We start from the raw sequence: 15,592 nt of genomic DNA on the forward strand, positions 1-15,592 counted from the left end.
AATATTAAAATTATGTTAAGAAGTGCAATGCACATATGACTCTATGAGTGGTCGCACTGGCTGGCTGCTACGTAGGGCAGCAATTATAACAACAGTATGCTGTGTAAGTCAGATAGACAGTTAGACACAGGCCTGATAGAAAATACAATTAGATTACACTAGCATAATGATTTAAAGACTTTTTTTTGGAAATTTTAAGAAAAAGGTTAAGCACATACATATGAGTCGTGGCTGATAGCCTTGGAAGGGCAGCTATTAAAAACAGTAGGCTCTGTAAGTCGGATACACACATGCCTGATAGAAAATACTATTAGATTACACTAGAAAAATGATTGAAATTATTTTTTTGGGGGGGAATTTAAAAAAAGGTTAAACACATATGAGTCGTGGCTCATAGACTAGGGAGGGCAGCAAGTAAACACAGTAGGCTCTCTATGTCAGCAAAACACACAGGCCGGATAGAAAATTATATTAGATTACACTAGCAAACAAATTTAAACTTTTTTTTTTATATATTAAAATTAAGGTGAAGGAGAATAGATATGAGTGCTGGGTGGCTGCCTGGCACAGACCAATTAACCAAAAGACTGAAAAAAAGAGGTATATTAATGCTGAGTGAGCCTGACAGACACAGGCATGATAGTAAATGTAATTAGATTACACTAGCAAAATATATATATATTTTTTTTAATTTAAAATAATGTTATAAACGGATATTAACACTGGTAGCTGCTGGCACAGAGCAATGAACCAGAGTATATGCTGTGTGACACTGGCCTGATAGAAAATGAAAAAAAATTACACTAGAAAAATAATTATATTTTTGGGTTAGTTAAATTTAAACTAATGTTGTTAGGGAGATATCAGTGGTGGCAGTAGTCACAGCATATGCTGTGAGCCTTAAACACACAGCTGAAAGCCAGGCAAATGCTAATAAAAAAAAAAACGGAAAAAAAAAAAACCCTAACCTTACACTTATTAACCCCTAATCTGCCGCCCCTGCTATCGCTGACACCTGCATTTTATTATTAACCCCTAATCTGCCGCTCCGGACACCGCTGCAAACGTTATCCCTATGAACCCCTAATCTGCTGCCCCCAACGTCGCCGACACCTTCATTATATTTATTAACCCCTAATCTGCCCCTCAATGTCGCTGCTACCTTACCTACACTTATTAACCCCTAATCTGCCGACCGGACACCGCCACCTACGTTATCCCTATGAACCCCTAATCTGCTGCCCCCAATGTCGCTGACACCTACATAATATTTATTAACCCCTTATCTGCCCCCCCAATGTCGCTGCTACCTTATCTACACTTATTAACCCCTTATCTTCCGACCGGACCTCGCTGCCACTATAATAAATGTATTTACCCCTAAACCGCCTCACTCCCAACTAATTTTAATTATTAACTATACTGTGACAAAAAATTATGATTGGTGTAAATAGTTGGCAAGACGGCCTGGCACAAAAGGATGGCAGGCAGGAGGTAGATGCAATTCAAGGACACTAGGAGACTGATTACTGACAGTCAAAACAGTGATGATTGACAATTTTTGCAATACTGTTAAAAGAAATATGATTGCTGGCAACAATTGGCTAGGTGGGCCTGGCTCACAACAGGCTGCAAGGCAGCAGGAAAGTGCTATTCAATGGCACCAGCAAACTGAGGATTCTCAACAACTATTACCAACAATTTTAATTTTTAATTATTAAGAATACTGTCACAACAACTATGATTGGTGTAAATATTTTTCAAGTAGGCCTGGCACACAGGCTTGGAAGGCAGTAGAAAAGTGCAATTCTAGGGCACGAGCAAACTGAGGATTAAGACCATCAACAATCAAGAATTTTTAAATTGAAATTAGTAACTATACTGTGACAAAAAATTAGGATTGGTGTAAATAGTTGGCAAGACGGCCTGGCACAAAAGGATGGCAGGCAGGAGGTAGATGCAATTCAAGGACACTAGGAGACTGATTACTGACAGTCAAAACAGTGATGATTGACAATTTTTGCAATACTGTTAAAAGAAATATGATTGCTGGCAACAAATGGATAGGTGGGCCTGGCTCACAGCAGGCTGCAAGGCAGGAGGAAAGTGCTATTCAATGGCACCAGCAAACTGAGGATTCAAATCACAACAACTATTACCACAAATTTTATTTTTTAATTATTAGAATACTGTCACAACAAATATGATTGGTGTAAATATTTTTTAAGTAGGCCTGGCACACAGGCTTGGAAGGCTATAGAAAAGTGCAATTCTAGGGCACGAGCAAACTGAGGATTAAGATTATCAACAATCAAGATTTTTTTAATTTTAATTAGTAACTATACTGTGACAAAAAATTAGGATTGGTGTAAATAGTTGGCAAGACGGCCTGGCACAAAAGGATGGCAGGCAGGAGGTAGATGCAATTCAAGGACACTAGGAGACTGATTACTGACAGTCTAAACAGTGATGATTGACAATTTTTGCAATACTGTTAACAGAAATATGATTGCTGACAACAATTGGCTAGGTGGGCCTGGCTCACAGCAGGCTGCAAGGCAGGAGGAAAGTGCTATTCAATGGCACCAGCAAACTGAGGATTCAAATCACAGCAACTATTACCAAAAAGTTTAATTTTTAATTATTAGAATACTGTCACAACAAATATGATTAGTGTAAATATTTTTCAAGTAGGCCTGGCACACAGGCTTGGAAGGCTGTAGAAAAATGCAATTCTAGGGCACGAGCAAACTGAGGATTAAGATCATCAACAATCAAGATTTTTTTAATTGTAATTAGTAACTATACTGTGACAAAAAATTAGGATTGGTGTAAATAGTTGGCAAGACGGCCTGCCACAAAAGGATGGCAGGCAGGAGGTAGATGCAATTCAAGGACACTAGGAGACTGATTACTGACAGTCTAAACAGTGATGATTGACAATTTTTGCAATACTGTTAACAGAAATATGATTGCTGACAACAATTGGCTAGGTGGGCCTGGCTCACAGCAGGCTGCAAGGCAGGAGGAAAGTGCTATTCAATGGCACCAGCAAACTGAGGATTCAAATCACAGCAACTATTACCAAAAATTTTAATTTTTAATTATTAGAATACTGTCACAACAAATATGATTGGTGTAAATATTTTTTAAGTAGGCCTGGCACACAGGCTTGGAAGGCTGTAGAAAAGTGCAATTCTAGGGCACGAGCAAACTGAGGATTAAGATCATCAACAATCAAGATTTTTTTAATTGTAATTAGTAACTATACTGTGACAAAAAATTAGGATTGGTGTAAATAGTTGGCAAGACGGCCTGGCACAAAAGGATGGCAGGCAGGAGGTAGATGCAATTCAAGGACACTAGGAGACTGATTACTGACAGTCAAAACAGTGATGATTGACAATTTTTGCAATACTGTTAAAAGAAATATGATTGCTGGCAACAAATGGATAGGTGGGCCTGGCTCACAGCAGGCTGCAAGGCAGGAGGAAAGTGCTATTCAATGGCACCAGCAAACTGAGGATTCAAATCACAACAACTATTACCACAAATTTTATTTTTTAATTATTAGAATACTGTCACAACAAATATGATTGGTGTAAATATTTTTTAAGTAGGCCTGGCACACAGGCTTGGAAGGCTATAGAAAAGTGCAATTCTAGGGCACGAGCAAACTGAGGATTAAGATTATCAACAATCAAGATTTTTTTAATTTTAATTAGTAACTATACTGTGACAAAAAATTAGGATTGGTGTAAATAGTTGGCAAGACGGCCTGGCACAAAAGGATGGCAGGTAGGAGGTAGATGCCATTCAAGGACACTAGGAGACTGATTACTGACAGTCTAAACAGTGATGATTGACAATTTTTGCAATACTGTTAACAGAAATATGATTGCTGACAACAATTGGCTAGGTGGGCCTGGCTCACAGCAGGCTGCAAGGCAGGAGGAAAGTGCTATTCAATGGCACCAGCAAACTGAGGATTCAAATCACAACAACTATTACCAAAAATTTTAATTTTTAATTATTAGAATACTGTCACAACAAATATGATTGGTGTAAATATTTTTTAAGTAGGCCTGGCACACAGGCTTGGAAGGCTGTAGAAAAGTGCAATTCTAGGGCACGAGCAAACTGAGGATTAAGATCAATACTAAAAAATTTTTTTATTTAAATTAATAACTATACTGTCTGTGACAACAATTATGATTGGTGTAAATAGTTGGCTAGACGGCCTGGCACAAAAGGCTGGCAGTGGCAGGCAGGAGGTAAATGAAATTCAATGGCACTAGGAGACTGAATATTTGCAGTCCAAAAAATTATGATTTTTTTTTTAATTACTGTTACAAGAATTGTGATTGGTGCCACTAATTGGCTACTTGGGCCTGGCAGACAGGCTGGCAGATATGAGTCGTGGATGGTAGGTAGGGCAGCAATTTAACACAGTATGCTGTGTAAGTGACAAAAACACAGGACTGATAGAAAATTAAGTTACATTACACTTGCAAAATATTTTAAAATTTTAGATTTTAATATTAAAATTATGTTAAGAAGTGCAATGCACATATGACTCTATGAGTGGTCGCACTGGCTGGCTGCTACGTAGGGCAGCAATTATAACAACAGTATGCTGTGTAAGTCAGATAGACAGTTAGTCACAGGCCTGATAGAAAATACAATTAGATTACACTAGCATAATGATTTAAAGACTTTTTTTTGGAAATTTTAAGAAAAAGGTTAAGCACATACATATGAGTCGTGGCTGATAGCCTTGGAAGGGCAGCTATTAAAAACAGTAGGCTCTGTAAGTCGGATACACACATGCCTGATAGAAAATACTATTAGATTACACTAGAAAAATGATTGAAATTATTTTTTTGGGGGGGAATTTAAAAAAAGGTTAAACACATATGAGTCGTGGCTCATAGACTAGGGAGGGCAGCAAGTAAACACAGTAGGCTCTCTATGTCAGCAAAACACACTGGCCGGATAGAAAATTATATTAGATTACACTAGCAAACAAATTTAAACTTTTTTTTTTATATATTAAAATTAAGGTGAAGGAGAATAGATATGAGTGCTGGGTGGCTGCCTGGCACAGACCAATTAACCAAAAGACTGAAAAAAAAGAGGTATATTAATGCTGAGTGAGCCTGACAGACACAGGCATGATAGTAAATGTAATTAGATTACACTAGCAAAATATATATATATTTTTTTAAATTTAAAATAATGTTATAAACGGATATTAACACTGGTAGCTGCTGGCACAGAGCAATGAACCAGAGTATATGCTGTGTGACACTGGCCTGATAGAAAATGAAAAAAAATTACACTAGAAAAATAATTATATTTTTGGGTTAGTTAAATTTAAACTAATGTTGTTAGGGAGATATCAGTGGTGGCAGTAGTCACAGCATATGCTGTGAGCTTTAAACACACAGCTGAAAGCCAGGCAAATGCTAATAAAAAAAAAACGGAAAAAAAAAAAACCTAACCTTACACTTATTAACCCCTAATCTGCCGCCCCTGCTATCGCTGACACCTGCATTTTATTATTAACCCCTAATCTGCCGCTCCGGACACCGCTGCAAACGTTATCCCTATGAACCCCTAATCTGCTGCCCCCAACGTCGCCGACACCTTCATTATATTTATTAACCCCTAATCTGCCCCTCAATGTCGCTGCTACCTTACCTACACTTATTAACCCCTAATCTGCCGACCGGACACCGCCACCTACGTTATCCCTATGAACCCCTAATCTGCTGCCCCCAATGTCGCTGACACCTACATAATATTTATTAACCCCTAATCTGCCCCCCCAATGTCGCTGCTACCTTACCTACACTTATTAACCCCTTATCTTCCGACCGGACCTCGCTGCCACTATAATAAATGTATTAACCCCTAAACCGCCTCACTCCCAACTAATTTTAATTATTAACTATACTGTGACAAAAAATTATGATTGGTGTAAATAGTTGGCAAGACGGCCTGGCACAAAAGGATGGCAGGCAGGAGGTAGATGCAATTCAAGGACACTAGGAGACTGATTACTGACAGTCAAAACAGTGATGATTGACAATTTTTGCAATACTGTTAAAAGAAATATGATTGCTGGCAACAATTGGCTAGGTGGGCCTGGCTCACAACAGGCTGCAAGGCAGCAGGAAAGTGCTATTCAATGGCACCAGCAAACTGAGGATTCTCAACAACTATTACCAACAATTTTAATTTTTAATTATTAAGAATACTGTCACAACAACTATGATTGGTGTAAATATTTTTCAAGTAGGCCTGGCACACAGGCTTGGAAGGCAGTAGAAAAGTGCAATTCTAGGGCACGAGCAAACTGAGGATTAAGACCATCAACAATCAAGAATTTTTAAATTGAAATTAGTAACTATACTGTGACAAAAAATTAGGATTGGTGTAAATAGTTGGCAAGACGGCCTGGCACAAAAGGATGGCAGGCAGGAGGTAGATGCAATTCAAGGACACTAGGAGACTGATTACTGACAGTCAAAACAGTGATGATTGACAATTTTTGCAATACTGTTAAAAGAAATATGATTGCTGGCAACAAATGGATAGGTGGGCCTGGCTCACAGCAGGCTGCAAGGCAGGAGGAAAGTGCTATTCAATGGCACCAGCAAACTGAGGATTCAAATCACAACAACTATTACCACAAATTTTATTTTTTAATTATTAGAATACTGTCACAACAAATATGATTGGTGTAAATATTTTTTAAGTAGGCCTGGCACACAGGCTTGGAAGGCTATAGAAAAGTGCAATTCTAGGGCACGAGCAAACTGAGGATTAAGATTATCAACAATCAAGATTTTTTTAATTTTAATTAGTAACTATACTGTGACAAAAAATTAGGATTGGTGTAAATAGTTGGCAAGACGGCCTGGCACAAAAGGATGGCAGGCAGGAGGTAGATGCAATTCAAGGACACTAGGAGACTGATTACTGACAGTCTAAACAGTGATGATTGACAATTTTTGCAATACTGTTAACAGAAATATGATTGCTGACAACAATTGGCTAGGTGGGCCTGGCTCACAGCAGGCTGCAAGGCAGGAGGAAAGTGCTATTCAATGGCACCAGCAAACTGAGGATTCAAATCACAGCAACTATTACCAAAAATTTTAATTTTTAATTATTAGAATACTGTCACAACAAATATGATTAGTGTAAATATTTTTCAAGTAGGCCTGGCACACAGGCTTGGAAGGCTGTAGAAAAATGCAATTCTAGGGCACGAGCAAACTGAGGATTAAGATCATCAACAATCAAGATTTTTTTAATTGTAATTAGTAACTATACTGTGACAAAAAATTAGGATTGGTGTAAATAGTTGGCAAGACGGCCTGGCACAAAAGGATGGCAGGCAGGAGGTAGATGCAATTCAAGGACAATAGGAGACTGATTACTGACAGTCTAAACAGTGATGATTGACAATTTTTGCAATACTGTTAACAGAAATATGATTGCTGACAACAATTGGCTAGGTGGGCCTGGCTCACAGCAGGCTGCAAGGCAGGAGGAAAGTGCTATTCAATGGCACCAGCAAACTGAGGATTCAAATCACAGCAACTATTACAAAAATTTTTAATTTTTAATTATTAGAATACTGTCACAACAAATATGATTGGTGTAAATATTTTTTAAGTAGGCCTGGCACACAGGCTTGGAAGGCTGTAGAAAAGTGCAATTCTAGGGCACGAGCAAACTGAGGATTAAGATCATCAACAATCAAGATTTTTTTAATTGTAATTAGTAACTATACTGTGACAAAAAATTAGGATTGGTGTAAATAGTTGGCAAGACGGCCTGGCACAAAAGGATGGCAGGCAGGAGGTAGATGCAATTCAAGGACACTAGGAGACTGATTACTGACAGTCTAAACAGTGATGATTGACAATTTTTGCAATACTGTTAACAGAAATATGATTGCTGACAACAATTGGCTAGGTGGGCCTGGCTCACAGCAGGCTGCAAGGAAGGAGGAAAGTGCTATTCAATGGCACCAGCAAACTGAGGATTCAAATCACAGCAACTATTACCAAAATTTTTAATTTTTAATTATTAGAATACTGTCACAACAAATATGATTGGTGTAAATATTTTTTAAGTAGGCCTGGCACACAGGCTTGGAAGGCTGTAGAAAAGTGCAATTCTAGGGCACGAGCAAATTGAAGATTAAGATCATCAACAATCAAGATTTTTTTAATTTTAATTAGTAACTATAATGTGACAAAAAATTAGGATTGGTGTAAATAGTTGGAAAAACGGCCTGGCACAAAAGGATGGCAAGCAGGAGGTAGATGCAATTCAAGGACACTAGGAGACTGATTACTGACAGTCTAAACAGTGATGATTGACAATTTTTGCAATACTGTTAACAGAAATATGATTGCTGACAACAATTGGCTAGGTGGGCCTGGCTCACAGCAGGCTGCAAGGCAGGAGGAAAGTGCTATTCAATGGCACCAGCAAACTGAGGATTCAAATCACAGCAACTATTACCAAAAATTTGAATTTTTAATTATTAGAATACTGTCACAACAAATATGATTGGTGTAAATATTTTTTAAGTAGGCCTGGCACACAGGCTTGGAAGGCTGTAGAAAAGTGCAATTCTAGGGCACGAGCAAACTGAGGATTAAGATCATCAACAATCAAGATTTTTTTAATTTTAATTAGTAACTATACTGTGACAAAAAATTAGGATTGGTGTAAATAGTTGGAAAAAAGGCCTGGCACAAAAGAATGGCAGGCAGGAGGTAGATGCAATTCAAGGACACTAGGAGACTGATTACTGACAGTCTAAACAGTGATGATTGACAATTTTTGCAATACTGTTAACAGAAATATGATTGCTGACAACAATTGGCTAGGTGGGCCTGGCTCACAGCAGGCTGCAAGGCAGGAGGAAAGTGCTATTCAATGGCACCAGCAAACTGAGGATTCAAATCACAGCAACTATTGCCAAAATTTTTAATTTTTAATTATTAGAATACTGTCACAACAAATATGATTGGTGTAAATATTTTTTAAGTAGGCCTGGCACACAGGCTTGGAAGGCTGTAGAAAAGTGCAATTCTAGGGCATGAGCAAACTGAGGATTAAGATCATCAACAATCAAGATTTTTTTAATTTTAATTATTAACTATACTGTGACAAAAAATTAAGATTGGTGTAAATAGTTGGCAAGACGGCCTGGCACAAAAGGATGGCAGGTAGGAGGTAGATGCAATTCAAGGACACTAGGAGACTGATTACTGACAGTCTAAACAGTGATGATTGACAATTTTTGCAATACTGTTAACAGAAATATGATTGCTGACAACAATTGGCTAGGTGGGCCTGGCTCACAGCAGGCTGCAAGGCAGGAGGAAAGTGCTATTCAATGGCACCAGCAAACTGAGGATTCAAATCACAGCAACTATTACCAAAAATTTGAATTTTTAATTATTAGAATACTGTCACAACAAATATGATTGGTGTAAATATTTTTTAAGTAGGCCTGGCACACAGGCTTGGAAGGCTGTAGAAAAGTGCAATTCTAGGGCACGAGCAAACTGAGGATTAAGATCATCAACAATCAAGATTTTTTTAATTTTAATTAGTAACTATACTGTGACAAAAAATTAGGATTGGTGTAAATAGTTGGAAAAAAGGCCTGGCACAAAAGAATGGCAGGCAGGAGGTAGATGCAATTCAAGGACACTAGGAGACTGATTACTGACAGTCTAAACAGTGATGATTGACAATTTTTGCAATACTGTTAACAGAAATATGATTGCTGACAACAATTGGCTAGGTGGGCCTGGCTCACAGCAGGCTGCAAGGCAGGAGGAAAGTGCTATTCAATGGCACCAGCAAACTGAGGATTCAAATCACAGCAACTATTGCCAAAATTTTTAATTTTTAATTATTAGAATACTGTCACAACAAATATGATTGGTGTAAATATTTTTTAAGTAGGCCTGGCACACAGGCTTGGAAGGCTGTAGAAAAGTGCAATTCTAGGGCATGAGCAAACTGAGGATTAAGATCATCAACAATCAAGATTTTTTTAATTTTAATTATTAACTATACTGTGACAAAAAATTAGGATTGGTGTAAATAGTTGGCAAGACGGCCTGGCACAAAAGGATGGCAGGTAGGAGGTAGATGCAATTCAAGGACACTAGGAGACTGATTACTGACAGTCTAAACAGTGATGATTGACAATTTTTGCAATACTGTTAACAGAAATATGATTGCTGACAACAATTGGCTAGGTGGGCCTGGCTCACAGCAGGCTGCAAGGCAGGAGGAAAGTGCTATTCAATGGCACCAGCAAACTGAGGATTCAAATCACAACAACTATTACCAAAAATTTTAATTTTTAATTATTAGAATACTGTCACAACAAATATGATTGGTGTAAATATTTTTTAAGTAGGCCTGGCACACAGGCTTGGAAGGCTGTAGAAAAGTGCAATTCTAGGGCACGAGCAAACTGAGGATTAAGATCAATACTAAAAACATTTTTTATTTAAATTAATAACTATACTGTCTGTGACAACAATTATGATTGGTGTAAATAGTTGGCTAGATGGCCTGGCACAAAAGGCTGGCAGTGGCAGGCAGGAGGTAAATGAAATTCAATGGCACTAGGAGACTGAATATTTGCAGTCCAAAAAATTATGATTTTTTTTTTTAATTACTGTTACAAGAATTGTGATTGGTGCCACTAATTGGCTACTTGGGCCTGGCAGACAGGCTGGCAGATATGAGTAGTGGATGGTAGGTAGGGCAGCAATTTAACACAGTATGCTGTGTAAGTGACAAAAACACAGGACTGATAGAAAATTAAGTTACATTACACTTGCAAAATATTTTAAAATTTTAGATTTTAATATTAAAATTATGTTAAGAAGTGCAATGCACATATGACTCTATGAGTGGTCGCACTGGCTGGCTGCTACGTAGGGCAGCAATTATAACAACAGTATGCTGTGTAAATCAGATAGACAGTTAGACACAGGCCTGATAGAAAATACAATTAGATTACACTAGCATAATGATTTAAAGACTTTTTTTTGGAAATTTTAAGAAAAAGGTTAAGCACATACATATGAGTCGTGACTGATAGCCTTGGAAGGGCAGCTATTAAAAACAGTAGGCTCTGTAAGTCGGATACACACACGCCTGATAGAAAATACTATTAGATTACACTAGAAAAATGATTGAAATTATTTTTTTGGGGGGGAAATTAAAAAAAGGTTAAACACATATGAGTCGTGGCTCATAGACTAGGGAGGGCAGCAAGTAAACACAGTAGGCTCTCTATGGCCTATATTTGGAGTTCGGCGGTAAAAGGGCTGTTAACGCTCCGCGGGCTTTTTTCTGGCCGCACCATAAATTTAACTCTGGTATCGAGAGTTCAAACAAATGCTGCGTTAGGCTCCAAAAAAGGAGCGTAGAGCATTTGTACCGCAAATGCAACTCTCGATACCAGAGTTGCTTACGGACGCGGCCAGCCTCAAAAACGTGCTCGTGCAAGATTCTCCCATAGGAAACAATGGGACTGTTTGAGCTGAAAAAAAACCTAACACCTGCAAAAAAGCAGCGTTCAGCTCCTAACGCAGCCCCATTGTTTCCTATGGGGAAACACTTCCTACGTCTGCACCTAACACTCTAACATGTACCCCGAGTCTAAACACCCTAACCTTACACTTATTAACCCCTAATCTGCCGCCCCCGCTATCGCTGACCCCTGCATTTTTTTTTTAAACCCTAATCTGCCGCTCCGTAAACCGCCGCAACCTACGTTATCCCTATGTACCCCTAATCTGCTGCCCCTAACACCGCCGACCCCTATATTATATTTATTAACCCCTAATCTGCCCCCCACAACGTCGCCGACACCTGCCTACACTTATTAACCCCTAATCTGCCGAGCGGACCGCACCGCTACTATAATAAAGTTATTAACCCCTAATCCGCCTCACTAACCCTATCATAAATAGTATTAACCCCTAATCTGCCCTCCCTAACATCGCCGACACCTAACTTCAATTATTAACCCCTAATCTGACGACCGGAGCTCACCGCTATTCTAATAAATGTATTAACCCCTAAAGCTAAGTCTAACCCTAACACTAACACCCCCCCTAACTTAAATATAATTTACATCTAACGAAATTAATTAACTCTTATTAAATAAATTATTCCTATTTAAAGCTAAATACTTACCTGTAAAATAAATCCTAATATAGCTACAATATAAATTATAATTATATTATAGCTATTTTAGGATTAATATTTATTTTACAGGCAACTTTGTAATTATTTTAACCAGGTACAATAGCTATTAAATAGTTACCTAGTTAAAATAATAACAAATTTACCTGTAAAATAAATCCTAACCTAAGATATAATTAAACCTAACACTACCCTATCAATAAAATAATTAAATAAACTACCTACAATTACCTACAATTAACCTAACACTACACTATCAATAAATTAATTAAACACAATTCCTACAAATAAATACAATTAAATAAACTAGCTAAAGTACAAAAAATAAAAAAGAACTAAGTTACAAAAAATAAAAAAATATTTACAAACATAAGAAAAATATTACAACAATTTTAAACTAATTACACCTACTCTAAGCCCCCTAATAAAATAACAAAGCCCCCCAAAATAAAAAATTCCCTACCCTATGCTAAATTAAAAAAGTTACAAGCTCTTTTACCTTACCAGCCCTGAACAGGGCCCTTTGCGGGGCATGCCCCAAGAATTTCAGCTCTTTTGCCTGTAAAAGAATAAATACAATACCCCCCCCCAACATTACAACCCACCACCCACATACCCCTAATCTAACCCAAACCCCCCTTAAATAAACCTAACACTAAGCCCCTGAAGATCTTCCTACCTTGTCTTCACCATCCAGGTTCACCGATCCGTCCTGAAGAGCTCCTCCGATGTCCTGATCCAAGCCCAAGCGGGGGGCTGAAGAGGTCCATGATCCGGTCAAAGTCTTCATCCAAGCGGGGCAGAAGAGGATCTTCCATCCGATTGAAGTCATCATCCAGGCGGCATCTTCTATGGTCTTCCATCCGGAGCGAAGCGGCAGGATCCTGAAGACCTCCAGCGCGGAACATCCATCCGGACCGACGACTGAACGACGAATGACTGTTCCTTTAAGGGACGTCATCCAAGATGGCGTCCCTCGAATTCCGATTGGCTGATAGGATTTTATCAGCCAATCGGAATTAAGGTAGGAATTTTCTGATTGGCTGATGGAATCAGCCAATCAGAATCTAGTTCAATCCGATTGGCTGATCCAATCAGCCAATCAGATTGAGCTCGCATTCTATTGGCTGATCGGAACAGCCAATAGAATGCGAGCTCAATCTGATTGGCTGATTGGATCAGCCAATCGGATTGAACTAGATTCTGATTGGCTGATTCCATCAGCCAATCAGAAAATTCCTACCTTAATTCCGATTGGCTGATAGAATCCTATCAGCCAATCGGAATTCGAGGGACGCCATCTTGGATGACGTCCCTTAAAGGAACAGTCATTCGTCGTTCAGTCGTCGGTCCGGATGGATGTTCCGCGCTGGAGGTCTTCAGGATCCTGCCGCTTCGCTCCGGATGGAAGACCATAGAAGATGCCGCCTGGATGATGACTTCAATCGGATGGAAGATCCTCTTCTGCCCCGCTTGGATGAAGACTTTGATCGGATCATGGACCTCTTCAGCCCCCCGCTTGGGCTTGGATCAGGACATCGGAGGAGCTCTTCAGGACGGATCGGTGAACCTGGATGGTGAAGACAAGGTAGGAAGATCTTCAGGGGCTTAGTGTTAGGTTTATTTAAGGGGGGATTGGGTTAGATTAGGGGTATGTGGGTGGTGGGTTGTAATGTTGGGGGGGGGGGTATTGTATTTATTCTTTTACAGGCAAAAGAGCTGAAATTCATGGGGCATGCCCCGCAAAGGGCCCTGTTCAGGGCTGGTAAGGTAAAAGAGCTTGTAACTTTTTTTATTTAGAATAGGGTAGGGAATTTTTTATTTTGGGGGGCTTTGTTATTTTATTAGGGGGCTTAGAGTAGGTGTAATTAGTTTAAAATTGTTGTAATATTTTTCTTATGTTTGTAAATATTTTTTTATTTTTTGTAACTTAGTTCTTTTTTATTTTTTGTACTTTAGCTAGTTTATTTAATTGTATTTATTTGTAGGAATTGTGTTTAATTAATTTATTGATAGTGTAGTGTTAGGTTAATTGTAGGTAATTGTAGGTAGTTTATTTAATTATTTTATTGATAGGGTAGTGTTAGGTTTAATTATATCTTAGGTTAGGATTTATTTTACAGGTAAATTTTGTTATTATTTTAACTAGGTAACAATTAAATAGTTCTTAACTATTTAATAGCTATTGTACCTGGTTAAAATAATTACAAAGTTGCCTGTAAAATAAATATTAATCCTAAAATAGCTATAATATAATTATAATTTATATTGTAGCTATATTAGGATTTATTTTACAGGTAAGTATTTAGCTTTAAATAGGAATAATTTATTTAATAAGAGTTAATTTATTTCGTTAGATGTAAATTATATTTAAGTTAGGGGGGTGTTAGTGTTAGGGTTAGACTTAGCTTTAGGGGTTAATACATTTATTAGAATAGCGGTGAGCTCCGCTCGGCAGATTAGGGGTTAATAATTGAAGTTAGGTGTCGGCGATGTTAGGGAGGGCAGATTAGGGGTTAATACTATTTATGATAGGGTTAGTGAGGCGGATTAGGGGTTAATAACTTTATTATAGTAGCGCTCAGGTCCGCTCGGCAGATTAGGGGTTAATAAGTGTAGGCAGGTGGAGGCGACGTTGAGGGGGGCAGATTAGGGGTTAATAAATATAATATAGGGGTCGGCGGTGTTAGGGGTAGCAGATTAGGGGTACATAAGGATAACGTAGGTGGCGGCGCTTTGCGGTCGGAAGATTAGGGGTTAATTATTTTAAGTAGCTGGCGGCGACGTTGTGGGGGGCAGGTTAGGGGTTAATAAATGTAATACAGGGGTCGGCGGGGTTAGGGGCAGCAGATTAGGGGTACATAAGTATAACGTAGGTGGCGGTCGGCAGATTAGGGGTTAAAAATTTTAATCGAGTGGCGGCGATGTGGGGGGAGCTCGGTTTAGGGGTACATAGGTAGTTTATGGGTGTTAGTGTACTTTAGGGTACAGTAGTTAAGAGCTTTATGAACCGGCGTTAGCCAGAAAGCTCTTAACTCCTGCTATTTTCAGGCGGCTGGAGTTTTGTCGTTAGAGCTCTAACGCTCACTTCAGAAACGACTCTAAATACCAGCGTTAGAAAGATCCCATTGAAAAGATAGGATACGCAAATGGCGTAGGGGGATCTGCGGTATGGAAAAGTCGCGGCTGAAAAGTGAGCGTTAGACCCTTTAATCACTGACTCCAAATACCAGCGGGCGGCCAAAACCAGCGTTAGTAACCTCTAACGCTGGTTTTCACGGCTACCGCCGAACTCCAAATCTAGGCCTATGTCAGC

The sequence above is a fragment of the Bombina bombina genome, chromosome 1 (genome assembly GCF_027579735.1).
Source record: "Bombina bombina isolate aBomBom1 chromosome 1, aBomBom1.pri, whole genome shotgun sequence".
Taxonomy (NCBI): Eukaryota; Metazoa; Chordata; class Amphibia; order Anura; family Bombinatoridae; genus Bombina; species Bombina bombina.